General features: G+C 40.6%; 1 long non-coding RNA gene across 2 annotated transcripts in view; it reads right to left on the bottom strand.

Moving 5' to 3' along the window:
• LOC123614646 (uncharacterized) overlaps positions 1–13073 on the bottom strand; it is a 39959-nt gene extending 26886 nt beyond the window's left edge. For both annotated transcript variants that reach the window (XR_012504827.1, XR_006722095.2), the window contains exons 1-2: positions 12797–13073; positions 9390–9487 (exon numbers count right to left, since the gene is read on the bottom strand). This is a non-coding gene — a long non-coding RNA (uncharacterized LOC123614646). The remainder of the gene's footprint in view (positions 1–9389; positions 9488–12796) is intronic.
• Positions 13074–13310: the final 237 nt, after the last annotated feature.

Genomic DNA, 13310 nt, shown 5'->3' with positions numbered 1-13310 from the left:
TTTCTTAGAGCAAGAACCAAGCCTTACTCATCTTTGTACCTCTACTGTCTAACACAGACCCTGAAACATTGTAGATGTTTATTAAATCATTGAATTAACGATAAGATTAATAGGAAAATAAATATACAGCATTTGAATGTTCAGTAACTGTGTTTAACTTCTTCAGTTTTTTCTCACTTTCTAGATGAGGAAGCTGAGGCAGTGAGAGGTTAATGAGCTAATAAGTGGCAAAGTAAAGATACAAACTAGGCCATCAGGCTCTAGAACTTTCATTCTTAACCACTACATGGAGTGATACACAGCAGTAAATAAGCGAGCTGATAGAGGGCTATGCACATAAAACCATTAAATACAAACTTAAATTAATTTCATTTAGAAACCTGGTGTATTCACACAAAAATGTATTAAGTGCCTAGTACTCTGTTCCAAGTCCAGTGCTAAGACAAGTGCATGGTCTTATTCCTCAAGGAGAAGAGAGACAAATAACAAAAGTTTATCGAGCACTTACTATGCACAGGGCACTGCTCTAAGTCCTTCACATGGATTAATTTCTTTAATCTTCACAAATTCCCTATGAGGGCAATACTGCTGCTGCTGCTGCTGCTGCTGCTGCTGCTGCTGCCGCTACTACTACTACTACTACTACTACTACTACTACTACTACTATTATTATTATTATTATTATTGTTATTATTATTATTATTATTATTATTATATGAAACAGGTGAGAAACTGAGGCACAAGGCGGTTCAGCAATTTGCAAGAACCACCACTTAATCCCAAACAGCCTAGCTCCAGACTGCATGGTCTCACCCACTACACTCTACTGCCTCTTCCGTTTACAACCACACACAGCTCTCATACAACGTAATGTGCACGAGAAGAGACAGAAAGAAAACCTGCGATGGAAACACAGAGAAGGAAAGGACTGATTTTGCCTGTGAGGGGGCCCAAGGAAGGCTCTGCAGAAGAAGGGACACTCGAGCTGTACCTGGAAGATAGGAGAGTAGGAAACACATTCAAATACTAACAGTACATGGAGACCAGTAAAACCTGTATGTGTTTTCAAAGCCATCAACACCAAAACACACAGCTAAGAAGCAAGCCCAGCTCAACACCGGCCTCTGCCGCTGAGGCCACTTCTCGTCGAGGAACAGGGAAATAATGAGTCCAACTGTGGCCTGGTTTTTGTATCAGTTTTCCCACTTGGTTCAAACTCTACCTGGGGTTTTGTCATGCTCACAGTATCTGTAGGAATCTCTTTTCCTGTCTCTTCTGTAGATAATAACAGAAAATTGAAAATGGTTCTGAAAAGGGATCTACAGGCTGTCTTTAGTGTAGCTGAGGCTAGATCCTCCAAGGTTAGCAAAGGATGCTGGAGTCGCCTGGGGTACAAGGCAGATGGCTAGAGCTCACGGCCCCGGTTGTTTCCACACGTGGGGATACGCTCCCTTCTGCCAAATGCCGAGGTTCTGAGGCCAGTTTTGCTAAAGGCTGTCCGTGGGTTTCTGTAGAGTGTGTTCCAGGCAAACTTGCTGGCAACTTCCCCTCCCTCAACGTCTAGCTTCTCTGAGGATTACTGGCTACCCTGCTGAGGAATGCACGTGAGTAAGGACAAGTGAACTCCAACAAGCAGTGAGCATTCCTGGGGCAAACTTTCCGTTACTTGTCCCATTCTGAATACCTCTCTTGACCCCACATCCCATTCCAGTTACTGCCTCATTTCTTGCCTCTTCTTTACAGCAAAACTCTTCAAGAGATTTGTCTACATTCCCCATGTACAATTCTTCTCCTCCCCGTCTCTCTTGAACCCATTCCAGTCAAGCTTTTGTCCACTGAAAGGCTTTTATCAAGGCCACCAGTGACCTCCATGTTGCTAGAGCCCATCAAACATTCTCAGTCCTCCTCTTGCTTGGCCATCCAGAAGTACTTCTCACAGCTGATCATTCCCTCTTTCTGGAAGTACCCTCTGCACTCGCCTTCTAACCTCTGAATGTGGGAGTGTCCCAGGGCAGGATCTTGGTTCTCTTCTCTTCTCTAACTATTCTCACTCTCGGTGATTCCATCCTTCTCATAGCTTTGAATACTATCTGGATACTCAAAACCGTTTATCTCCAGCCCTAACCACACCTGGGAGTGCCAGGCTCGTATATCCCACCACTTACTCATCATCTCCATTTCGATGTCTAATTGGCATCTCAAACTCAACATATCCAAAATTTAACTTCTGATAAACTCCCAACCCTGTTCTTCCCAGTCTTTACCACTGTAGTCAGTGGCAACTCCATCCTTCCGGCTGCTTACTATGAAAACCTTGGCATCATATTGAACAGAAATGCTGTGTTATACAACTCCAGAGGGCACCAGTCACAATTTATGCAATGCTGTTGGTGTTATGCAACATGGTGACCCTGTTTTCCTTGATTCCTCTTTCTCTCACATCCCACATCTGATCTGCAGCAAATTGTAGCAGTTGGCTCTTACCTTTGAGATAGATCCAAAACTCCAAAAACTTCTCACAAATTCCACTGGTTCCAGTATGGCCCAAGTTTGTCCCTTTATACATAATTTATTATCCAAAAACCAAGGGTGATCCTTTTAAAATACGCCAGATCACATCACTCCTACTCAAAATTCCCCAATGCTTCCCATCTTACTCAGAATAAAAGTCGAAGTTCTTACAATGGCCTACAAGGCCTGGCATTGCTTTTTCTCTTAGCATGTGTCCCTGTCTAATATACTACATCTTTTATCTATCTATCTCACTTATTATCTGTTGCTCATATATGAAATAAGCTCCCTGAGGTCAGGGGCTTGGTCAGTTTTGTTCACAGATGAAGCTTTAGCATCTATAGCAATACCTGACACAAAGCATATGCTCAATATATATTTGTAGATGAAATAGATGATGGCGAAGAGGGAAATCTTTACACATGGGCCAGAATCACACCAAAACCCAACAGAACAAGTGAAATGGCATTTGGGCCAACTAGTGCTGTGACCAAATCAAGTCCCAAGAGATGTTATGTGCAGTTCCTACATCCTACTGTTTGTTTTCCCAATGCTTTGATATTTTTGTCTGATGAAGTCTCCTGTCTTTTGCCTCTAAGGAAAAAGAAATTCACCTAGCTATAGGAAGGAGCTCCCCCTGGTGGAAGAACTTCATCAAAGCAATGGCAAAAAAAAAATCAGAAAACAGGCTTCAAGTTACAAAGGAGATCATTGAAGACAAAGGAAGTGACTCCAATATTTCACAGGGAAAGTTCTCAGCAGAAACAAGGGAAACTAAAGATTAGATTCAAAGTACATGGGGGGGGAACTTATCAGCTTATTTTATTGGTGAACCTCTTTTGCATCTGATGATGAGAAAGAAAATAATTCATTTAAAGTTGAACAACCTAAGTACCTTCCCTCAATGAATTTAAAATCTGGTATAGGACATAAGTCACAAATACAAATAAGTACAAAACAATGAGTATGACTGTGAAAGAGTGAATAGGGGCTAAGTAAAAGGAATAAACTAAGAGCTATGACTTACCCAGGAAAGAGAAAGATTACTTTGAGCTGAGTAAATCCAGGAAGACAGCTTGGAGGGGGTAGTTTGAGCTGAGCCTTTAAAAACAGACAAAATGTTACTGAGAGTATTCCAGGTAAAGACCTAAATGGAGGGAAGGGCCCAATATGTGAAAACCCGAGCTGTCCAATGGGCCTCTGTAAGGGTCACAATTTGAGTGACAACACAGAATTCAGACCCCTCCTTGAAAAGAGCAGAGGGATTCTCAAGAGAAAAGTCCTAAGCAGAGGTAAATACAAGAGGGAACCAAAAACATATATATATATACACACACACATATCCCCTTTCCTTGTTTTCCTTTGGATGAGAGGAACACTATTAAAAACTATAGGGGGAAAAAAGATAAAATACAATCTCCATGATAAATAATCCAGCTTACATACTGGAGGATTCAGAATCCACGAATCTAATGAAAACACTTATAGACACGCAGGGTCTATTCTGTTCTATATTTTATCTGAAGGTAATGCCCAGAGAACCTCCTTTTCAAATGACGTTGTTTTCCCTTCCATTCACTTGTGCAACGTCCTTCCCGTGGAGATGCCAAAAAGCATCTTGAATCCATCCACCCCTCTCTATCTCCACTGCCATCCCCCTAGATTCTCCCCTGGTTTTGTGCAACAGTCTCCTGACTGGTCTCCCCACTTACACTCTGGCCCATCTATAATCCACACTGCACACAGCAGTCAGCTCACCCGGGGATATCCTGCAGTGAGGTAAGTAACTCACGTTTCGTTTTTCAACTTTCCACTTGGAAATAATTAGACTTAACAAAAAAAAAGTTGCAAAAATAGCACAAAGAATCCTCATATACCCTTCACCCAGATTCCCCAAATATTAACATCTTACATAACCACAGTATAATATTAAAAATCAAGAAATTACCATTCATACAACACTATAATCTAATCAACAAAGACTATTCGATTTTCTCCAATTGCCCCAACAATGGCCTTTTTTTTTGGTCCAGGATCACACGTCTCCTTCAGCACCTTTAATCTGAAACAGTTCCTTAGTCTTTCTTTTTTTTTTTTTTTTGTCCTTTATTACCATGACACTTTTGAAAAACACTGACTGTTTTCAATCTGGGGTTTGTCTGATGGTTCATCGTGGCTCAATTTAGGTTATTTGTCTCGGCAAGAAGACTACAGATGAGGTGTCGTGTCCTTCACAGGGCATCCTATCAAGAGGCACAAGATATCAGCTGGTTCCATAACTACTGATCTTAACTCTGATCATCTGGTTAAGATGGTATCTGTCAGGTTCCTTTCAATGAAGTTACTATTTTGCCCTTTGTAATGAATAAGCATCTTGTGGAGAGATACTTTGAGACTATAAACATGTATACTGTTTCTCATTATACTTTCGTCCATTAATTTTAGCATCCATTGATGATTCTTGCCTGAAACAGTTATTGCTCTTTGGTGCCTGCCAAAAAAATTTCTATTTCCATTATTCTTTCTACATTTATTAATTGGAATATTACCCTAAACAAGTGCTTTCCCTTCACCCTCATGTATTTATTCAGTTATTTCTGTGTCTTAGTATGGACTCATGGATTCTTATCTTATTCTATGGGTTACAATCCATACTATCATTATTTTGTTTCTTAAATTGTCACAGATTTCACCATTGGGAACCCCTTCAAATTGACTCCTGCGTACTTTTACCATGTCCCCATTATTCCACGGGCACTTTCTTACTTTCTGGCAGAGGAAGACTTACCTCCAACCTCATCTTATAGTCCCCCTGCCCTAGCCTTAGAAGCAGCCATTTTGCCAAGAGTCCTGGTTCCTTCTATTTGGAGAATGGTATTTTAAAACTAAGATCTGAGTGCTAGGTGTGCTCACTGGTTTGGGGCTGTCATTGCTTGTACACCTTCTCAACAGAGCTAGGAAACAAGTATAAATACAAACAACCATATAGCTATTTCTATATCTGTATCTACCTCTGTGTGAGTGTCTGGATTGTGGGGGTGTGTATGTGTGCACATAAAACAATGTGTTCGTACTGATACCTCTGATCACCGCCAGTCATGTCTTTCCCTATGTGTAACTCCCTCCTCAGACAGACTAAAATCTGACTCTCATCATTCACAATATATTTACTTATTTTCTTGAGAGTAGAATATGTGTAGATCCAGAATTGCTAACCTACACTTCTGTGAAAAACAAGCCTACTAACTATAGTATTTATGTACACATTGTTAGTTTTTTTGTCTTTAGTCTTAGAACAGTAGTTCTCAAAGTGTGGCCCCTTTCAAAGGTCAAAAGTCCAAGATGGGTCTCACAGGGCTAAAGTCAGGGTGTCGGCACAGGTATGTTCTTTCTAACGGCTTTAGGGGAGAATATAGTCCCTTGTCTTTTCCAGCCTCTAAGTCTTCCCTACACTCGCTGTCTTCAGGCCTGGTACTCCGTCTTCTGGTCAGCAGCACAGCATCTTCAAATAACTCTCCGACTATGACCGCTGCTCCCATCATCATATCTCCTTCTTCTGACTCTGGCCCTCTGCCTTCCTCTTACAAGGACCCTTGTCATGATATTGAACCCACCAGTATAAGCTCCTCATGCCACGACCTTTAACTTAATCACATCTGCAAAGTCCCTTTTGTCATAGAAAGTAACATACTCGCAGGCTCTGGGGATTCGTACATAAACATCTTTGGGGCTGTTATTCTACCACACAGGTTTTTTTTTAAGTTTTTAAAAATACAGAGTGACAGATGATATAACTCTCCTTCTCAAAATCACTACATTGCTTCCCTCTACTCTTAGAATGAATCCAGTCTCTTCACTCTTCTAGCCACCTTTGCCTCCTTCCATTCCCTGAACGTGCCAGATCCTTTGTGATTCCAAGGCCTTGGCATTTACTATTCCCTCTGCCTAGAATATTCCTTCTGCAGCTCTTCTCATGGTTGGTTCATTCTTTCTAGTCTCATCTCAGATGTCACCTCTTTAAAGAAGCTATCCCTGAGCACCAGATATGTAGCAACTTGTCTTAATTACTCTAATTTAGTTTATTTATTTTCTTTATCATTAATCACAGTCTGTAATATATTTTTACGTATCAGTTTACTTGTCTATTGATCCATCTTTCCTACTACAATATAATATCCAGGAGGGTGAAGACTGTGTATATTCTGCTCTGTCTCTAATATCTAACACAGTATCAGGTATATAGTAGGTACTCAATAAGTGTTCACATAGTAAATGAATGCTGCTCCAGTCTGGGTAGGCAATATAGGATAAGTGTGTTGCTGGTAAAACCCCTCATTACTTCAGGTACTACTGATGTAGACTTTCACAATTCCCAAAACAGTTGAAACAATGTCATTCATTCATTCATTCAACCCTAGGAGGTAGATACTATTATTATTACTATCATCCCCATTTACTGGCAAGAAAACTGAGGTTCAGAGAAGTAGCATGACCAAGGATACACAGCTGGTGAGCTGCTATAAGCTAGGCATTATGCTAGGCTCAGGGGCTACACCAGGGAACAAGTGAACATGGTGCTGGCCCTCTCCAGTGGAGAGCCAGAAATGAATACAGGATCACAGGACAGTGTGCTCAATGTTATGACAGAGGACTGCTGAGGGTGCTTCAGGAGCACTGGCACAGGACAGTGAAATCAGGGTGAGGAGTGAGAGGAGGCTTCTGGGAGGAGGAGGCACTTGAACTAAATTTGAAGCATAAGTAGATCTTAGCTAGATGAATGCAACCAACCAGCTAGCTATTGATAGGGCTCACAGGCTATCCTCTACCTTGATGAATTTTCTGTTTTCCTGTAGTCTGACCTTCACCTCAGATTTGCATGATAAGAAATCCAGGGGCAAAGGCACAGCTGGGGAGAGGGTACAGCTGGGGGGAGGGTATAGCTCTAGTGATAGAGTACATGCTTATCATGCACAAGGTCCTGGGTTCAATCCTTAGTACCTCCATAATAAATAAATAATTTTAAGGGTGTATATTGAATAAAAAAAAAAGAAATCCAATCTTCAGGGAGGTGACCAAGATGGTGGAGTAGGAAGACCCTGAACTCACCTCCTCCCACAGACACCAAAATTACAACTACGTACAGAGCAACTATTTATAAGAACAATCTAAAGATTAGCAGAAAAGATTTTCTACAATTAAAGACAACTTATTTTGGATCTGTCTCCAGAGGAGAGGGAAACAAAAGCAAAAATAAACAAATGGGACTATATCAAACTCAAAAGACTTTGTGCACAGCAAAGGAAACTATCAACAAAATGAAAAGGCCACCTACTGAATGGGAAGAGATAATCTGCAAATGATATATCTGATAAGCAGTTAATATCCCAAATATACAAAGATCTCATACAACTCAAAAAAAAAAACCTGATTAAAAAAATAAACAAACAGAGGATCTGAATAGACATTTTCCCAAAGAAGACACACAGATGGCCTAGAGGCGCACAAAAAGATGCCTAACATCACTAATCATCAGGGAAATACAAATAAAATCACAATGAAATACCACCTCACACCTGTCAGGATGGCTATCATCAAAAAGACAACAAATAACAAGTGTTGTCGAAGATGTGGAGAAAAGGGAACCTTCTTACACTGTTGGGTAGAACTGTAAATTGGTGCAGCTACTATGGAAAATAGTGTGGAGGTTCCTAAAAAATTAAAAATAGACCTACCATTTGATCCAGCAATTTCACTTCTGAGTATTTACATGAAGAAAACAAACAAAGACACTAATTCAAAAAGATATGTTCACACCAATGCTCATTGCAGCATTATTCATAATAGCCAAGATATGGAAGCAACCTAAGTGTCCATTAATTTGCAACTACATGGATGGATCTAGAGGGTATTATGCTAAGTGAAGTAAGTCGGACAGAGAAGACAAATACTGTATGACCTCACTTTTATGTAGAATCTAAAAAATAAAACAAAAGGAAAACAGACTCATAGATACAGAAAACAAACTGGTAGTCACCAGAGGGGAGGAGAGTGGTGGGGGCAAAATAGATGAAAGGAATTAAGAAGTATAACCTCCAGTTATAAAGTAAATTAGTCACAGGAATTAATACACAGCATAAGGAATATGATCAATAATACTGTAACAATTTTGTGTGGGGACAGATGGCTACTAGACTTACCATGGTGATCATTTCACAATGTATGCAAATGTCAAATCACTATGTAGTACATCTGATACTAACATAATATTGTACATCAACTATATTTCAATTAAAAAAAGAGAAATACAATCTTGTAAGTAACCTAGAGTCATCTGGAATTGGGAACAATGACACATGCTCATAAAGCTCAGGAGAGAATGAAGTTCATAAATTAGAATATCAATTTGTTAATTTAACTGTAAAGTGGGCACACTCTCCCCACAGGCTTGCCTACTGAGATGGTTTTCTGATGAGCCTGGAACAGAAGTCCATAACTTTTTCTTTTTAAAGGGCTAGATAGTAAATATATTTAATTTTGTGGGTCACATACCCACATCTGTCACAACTACTCAACTCTGCCATTGCGGGGCAAAAGCACTGATAGACAATATGTAAACAAATGAGTGTGGCCATGTTCCAATTAAGACTTTATTTACAAAAATAGATGTCAGGGTTTATGGACCTCTGGCCCAGAATAAGAATGAGCAGTAGTTACATGATTCAAATGCTTGATCACATCAGGCTTTGGTTCTCTCCTGAATGGTGCTTAGATGGGCACTGACAAATGTTTGCCTCTCTTAGCCCTTCATTTTTAATGCCAGCCACCCTACAAAATCCCACCCCATTCTAAAGACTTGGGTATGAGAAAGCTCAACTTACCAGTAGAACTCCAAGGGAAATGCCAGCAGCCTCGGTTTATATTCTGCGGTTTACATTCTGCAGCTATTTTGCAGAAAAAGCCTTGATCCCTTTGTTACCTGAAGGGGGAAGAGCACCCTCGATTTTACTTGTGTTCCCCCAGAAAAAAAGTGACCAATTTGGCTATGTTAATACTTACAAGTGGTGCTAGCATGTAAGCTCCAAGAAGAGAGATTATTTTTCTTAATTAGAAGGAATCTTTTATTTTTACCAAAGCGATGTATGTTCATTTATGATAGAAAATGAGAAAACAAAAATAATGGAAACATGTTTCCACCACCCAGAAATTACCACTGTTAACAGCTTAATATATATCCTTGCAGATTTTTTCTAAGCATATATAACAGATACATGTACTGTCTACCAAAATGAGATAATCCACATACATAATGCTTTGCAACTGCTTTTTCTCAGTTAATGACCTCCACTATTCCATGTTATTAAGGTTTTATCTCATCTAAAACTTTTTCAATTAAAAAAAGAGAAATACAATCTTGTAAGTAACCTAGAGTCATCTGGAATTGGGAACAATGACACATGCTCATAAAGCTCAGGAGAGAATGAAGTTCATAAATTAGAATATCAATTTGTTAATTTACCTATAAATTTGAATTTACCATATTCAAATTCACCTACTTCCCCACCCCCAAATGTCCTATAAAGCTAGTTAGTTCAAATCAAGCTCCAATCTCAGACCACACATTGCATCTTAAGTCTCTTTTCATTTAGAATAACATCCATTTTGAGAACAGGAATTTTGTTTCCTGCAGAATCCCCAATGCCTTTAACAGTTCTTGGTACACTCAATAAATATTTGCATAATTAAGTAATTAATAACAAAAACTTAGGGGATGGGAGGCTTTCACTCTAGAGCTTATCTCAACCACTCATGACCTTTTATCTCCATTTTATAGATAATGAAAATCAAGGCCAAAGAAGTAAAGTGATTTCCCAAGGTCACCCAGCAAATAGGTGGCAACTGCTTTCCATTTCTGTTTATTCTTTTAAACCAGGAGTTGGTAAACTTTTTCTGTGAAGGTCAGATGGCAGATATTTGAGGCTCTATGAGCCAAGAAGCAAAATGGAGGCTATTATGTAGATACTTATATAACAACAGAAAAAAACAAATTTCTATAAAATTTTAATTGATGAAATCCAAAATATAATAATAATTGACTACACGGTTTTGTAATACAGGTCTACTAATGAAAAAATGGAATCGAAAAATAACATCTTGTTGAATCTTATTTGAAACGTTGTGTTCCCTAGTTGCATTCTGACCATGGCTTTCACAATTAATTATGTGTTAACATTTAATGGGGATGTTAGAAATCATGCGAGTGGGAATGGTGATTGTTTGGCCTATGTCAGGGCTGATAATTTTTCTTTCTCAAATAAAAATATACTATGCTATTTAAAGATATAGAGGTAAATATCCAAAGACTTAAAAGAATAGAAAGTGATTGCTTTGGCAGGAGCAGGGAAAGGAGAGGAAATTGGGGGCTCCTTTTTTCTTTAATAGCAAACCTTGTAGAAGTATTGGACTTTTTAAAACTGTGTACATGTATTATTTTGATAAAAATACACAAAAGAAAACCAGAGCCACATTAAAGCCCCTTTGGTATTTTCTCCGTCCTCCCCCCAGCCTAGGTTAGGTGTCCCTCTTCTCTGCTCCCCATAGCATTCCGTGCTCAACTCCATCAGAGCACTTAAGACACTTTGCTGTAATTATCTGTCTCTCTGCCTGTCTCCCTGAAGGGACTATGAGCCCTTTGCAAGGAGGGACCATGTATTATTCATTTCAGCTCCTAGATTAGAATATTTTAAAAGGCACTCATTAAAGTGAAGTGAAACTAGCTAAACTAAATACCACTCAGTCTAGGCAAATTAACATCACAATGAGATACCAAATGAAAAGACAGACAAAACAAGTGTTGGTGAGGTGTGGAGAAAGTGGAACCTTCATGCGTTTACCCATGGGAATATTAAATGGTGCAGCCACTTTAAAAAACAGTCTGGAAGTTCTTAAAGAAGTTAAATATGCAGTTACCATATGACACATAAATTCCACTCCTACACTAGGAAACAAGTGAACATGGTCCTTGCCCTCTCTAGCAGAGAGACAGAGAATGAATCCAAGCTTACAGGGTAGTGTGTTAAGTGTTATTACAGAGGTCTCTTCAGGGTGTTACAGCAGCACGTGTGGAGGGCAGTAAAATCAAGAGAACTGAAAACGTATACCCTCACAAATGTTCACACTAGGCTTACTCATAATAACCAAAAAGTAGAAACAATTCAAATGTCCATCAACCGATAAATGGATAAACAAATGTGGAATATCCATACAAGGAATATTACTTAGCTATTAAAAGGAAGAAAAATCAGATACAAGCTGCCACATGGATGAACCTGGAAAACATGCTAAGTGAAAGAAACCATTCACAAAAGACCACATATTGTATGATTCCATTTACATGAATTGTCCAGAAAAAGCAACTATAGAGACAGAAGGTAGATAAGTGGTTGATTAGGGCTAGAGGTGGGAGGAGAGATTAACTGCAGTCTTATAGGAACTTTGCGGGGGTGATAAAAATGCTCTAAAACTGGATTGCGGCATGGTTGCACAACTCTGTAAATTTACTAAAAATAAATGTGCACTTAAAATGAGTGAAGTTAATGGTATACAATCTATAAAGCTCACTTAAAAAAAAATCCCTCAATCTATTGTATTATTTAGTTTCTCTCTAAATTAACTTTTTTCCTCCAGGACAAGATATGGTATGAATTGTGGTGAATGAAGTTTCTGAGGCATTTTTGTTGGTTGGGGCTTGGGGTTGTGCTGACAGAAACATCAAAATCAGCTTATCTGTGAAAACTGCGTGACGAAGTGTACAACGGGTTTCCAGTTGGGTGATCCCAGTGTGTAATTTGGATAATTCATGGCCTTCCAGTTTAAGTGTGAGTGTGCCTAAGGCCCCTACTCCAAGCAATAAACTGTAGTCAGGTAATAAATTCACTTCTCGCAACTCTCAAATACTGTTCACAACCAGGTGAATTGTTCTATTACAGCATATCTGTGAAAATGTTTTTTTTAAAAAAAATTTCCGTTTTGGCAATTTGGTCAGTGCTTACTGGACAAGGATGCCCTGCCAAAACAGCCGAAAGATACAAACTCCATCCCCTAGGCCTGCCCCCTGGGGTACTCCAGACGAAAGCACACCTCTCCAAGGGCGGTGGGGAGGTGCAAGAGGATGCTAGGGGAAAGGCTGGGACCAAGTCCCTCCTTTGTGTTGCGGGATGGGCAAAACTGCCACAACGTCAGAGTGAGGGGTCTCCTTCTTGGGCCTCCTGGTTCCTGGGAAACTCACGCGGCTGCTTTTCAGGGTCGCCAGCAGGTTAGATAAGTGCGCCCGGACTTAAGTCGCTTTCGCCGCTGCAGTCCCACCGTGTAGCCCACGCAGAGCGAAAGGAGAAGGCGGTGGTGGGAGGAAATCAGTCTGTGCAGGCTCGCAGCGGTCCCGGGCTCCACGCCGCGGAACCCCACGTTACTGCGCACGGCTCCCGGATCATTTCGCCTCCGCCCCTTTCCGCACCCGTGAGCGCGTCGTAGCTCCCCTGGTAACCGGAAGCGGGCAAAGCCGGCGCGGCGGGAACCAGCCGGCCGGAGCATGCGCGGACAAGCGGTCCGACGACTTCCGGCCCGCGGGGCAGCCCAGGCCGAGGTGGAGGCTTCTGCAGCGGAAGTGCCCGTGTTGCTGGCCCTGGGGCGATGCGGTGATGTTGCTGACCCAGACCCGGGAGGAGGCCTCCAGACCCGGGAGGAGGCCTCCAGCCCCTCCTCCCTTCCCAAAGGAGAATGACCCTGAAGAGGACAGAATGGCC

This window comes from Camelus bactrianus, chromosome X (assembly GCF_048773025.1).
Source record: "Camelus bactrianus isolate YW-2024 breed Bactrian camel chromosome X, ASM4877302v1, whole genome shotgun sequence".
NCBI lineage: Eukaryota > Metazoa > Chordata > Mammalia > Artiodactyla > Camelidae > Camelus > Camelus bactrianus.
This window is presented reverse-complemented; position numbering and strand designations above follow the sequence as displayed.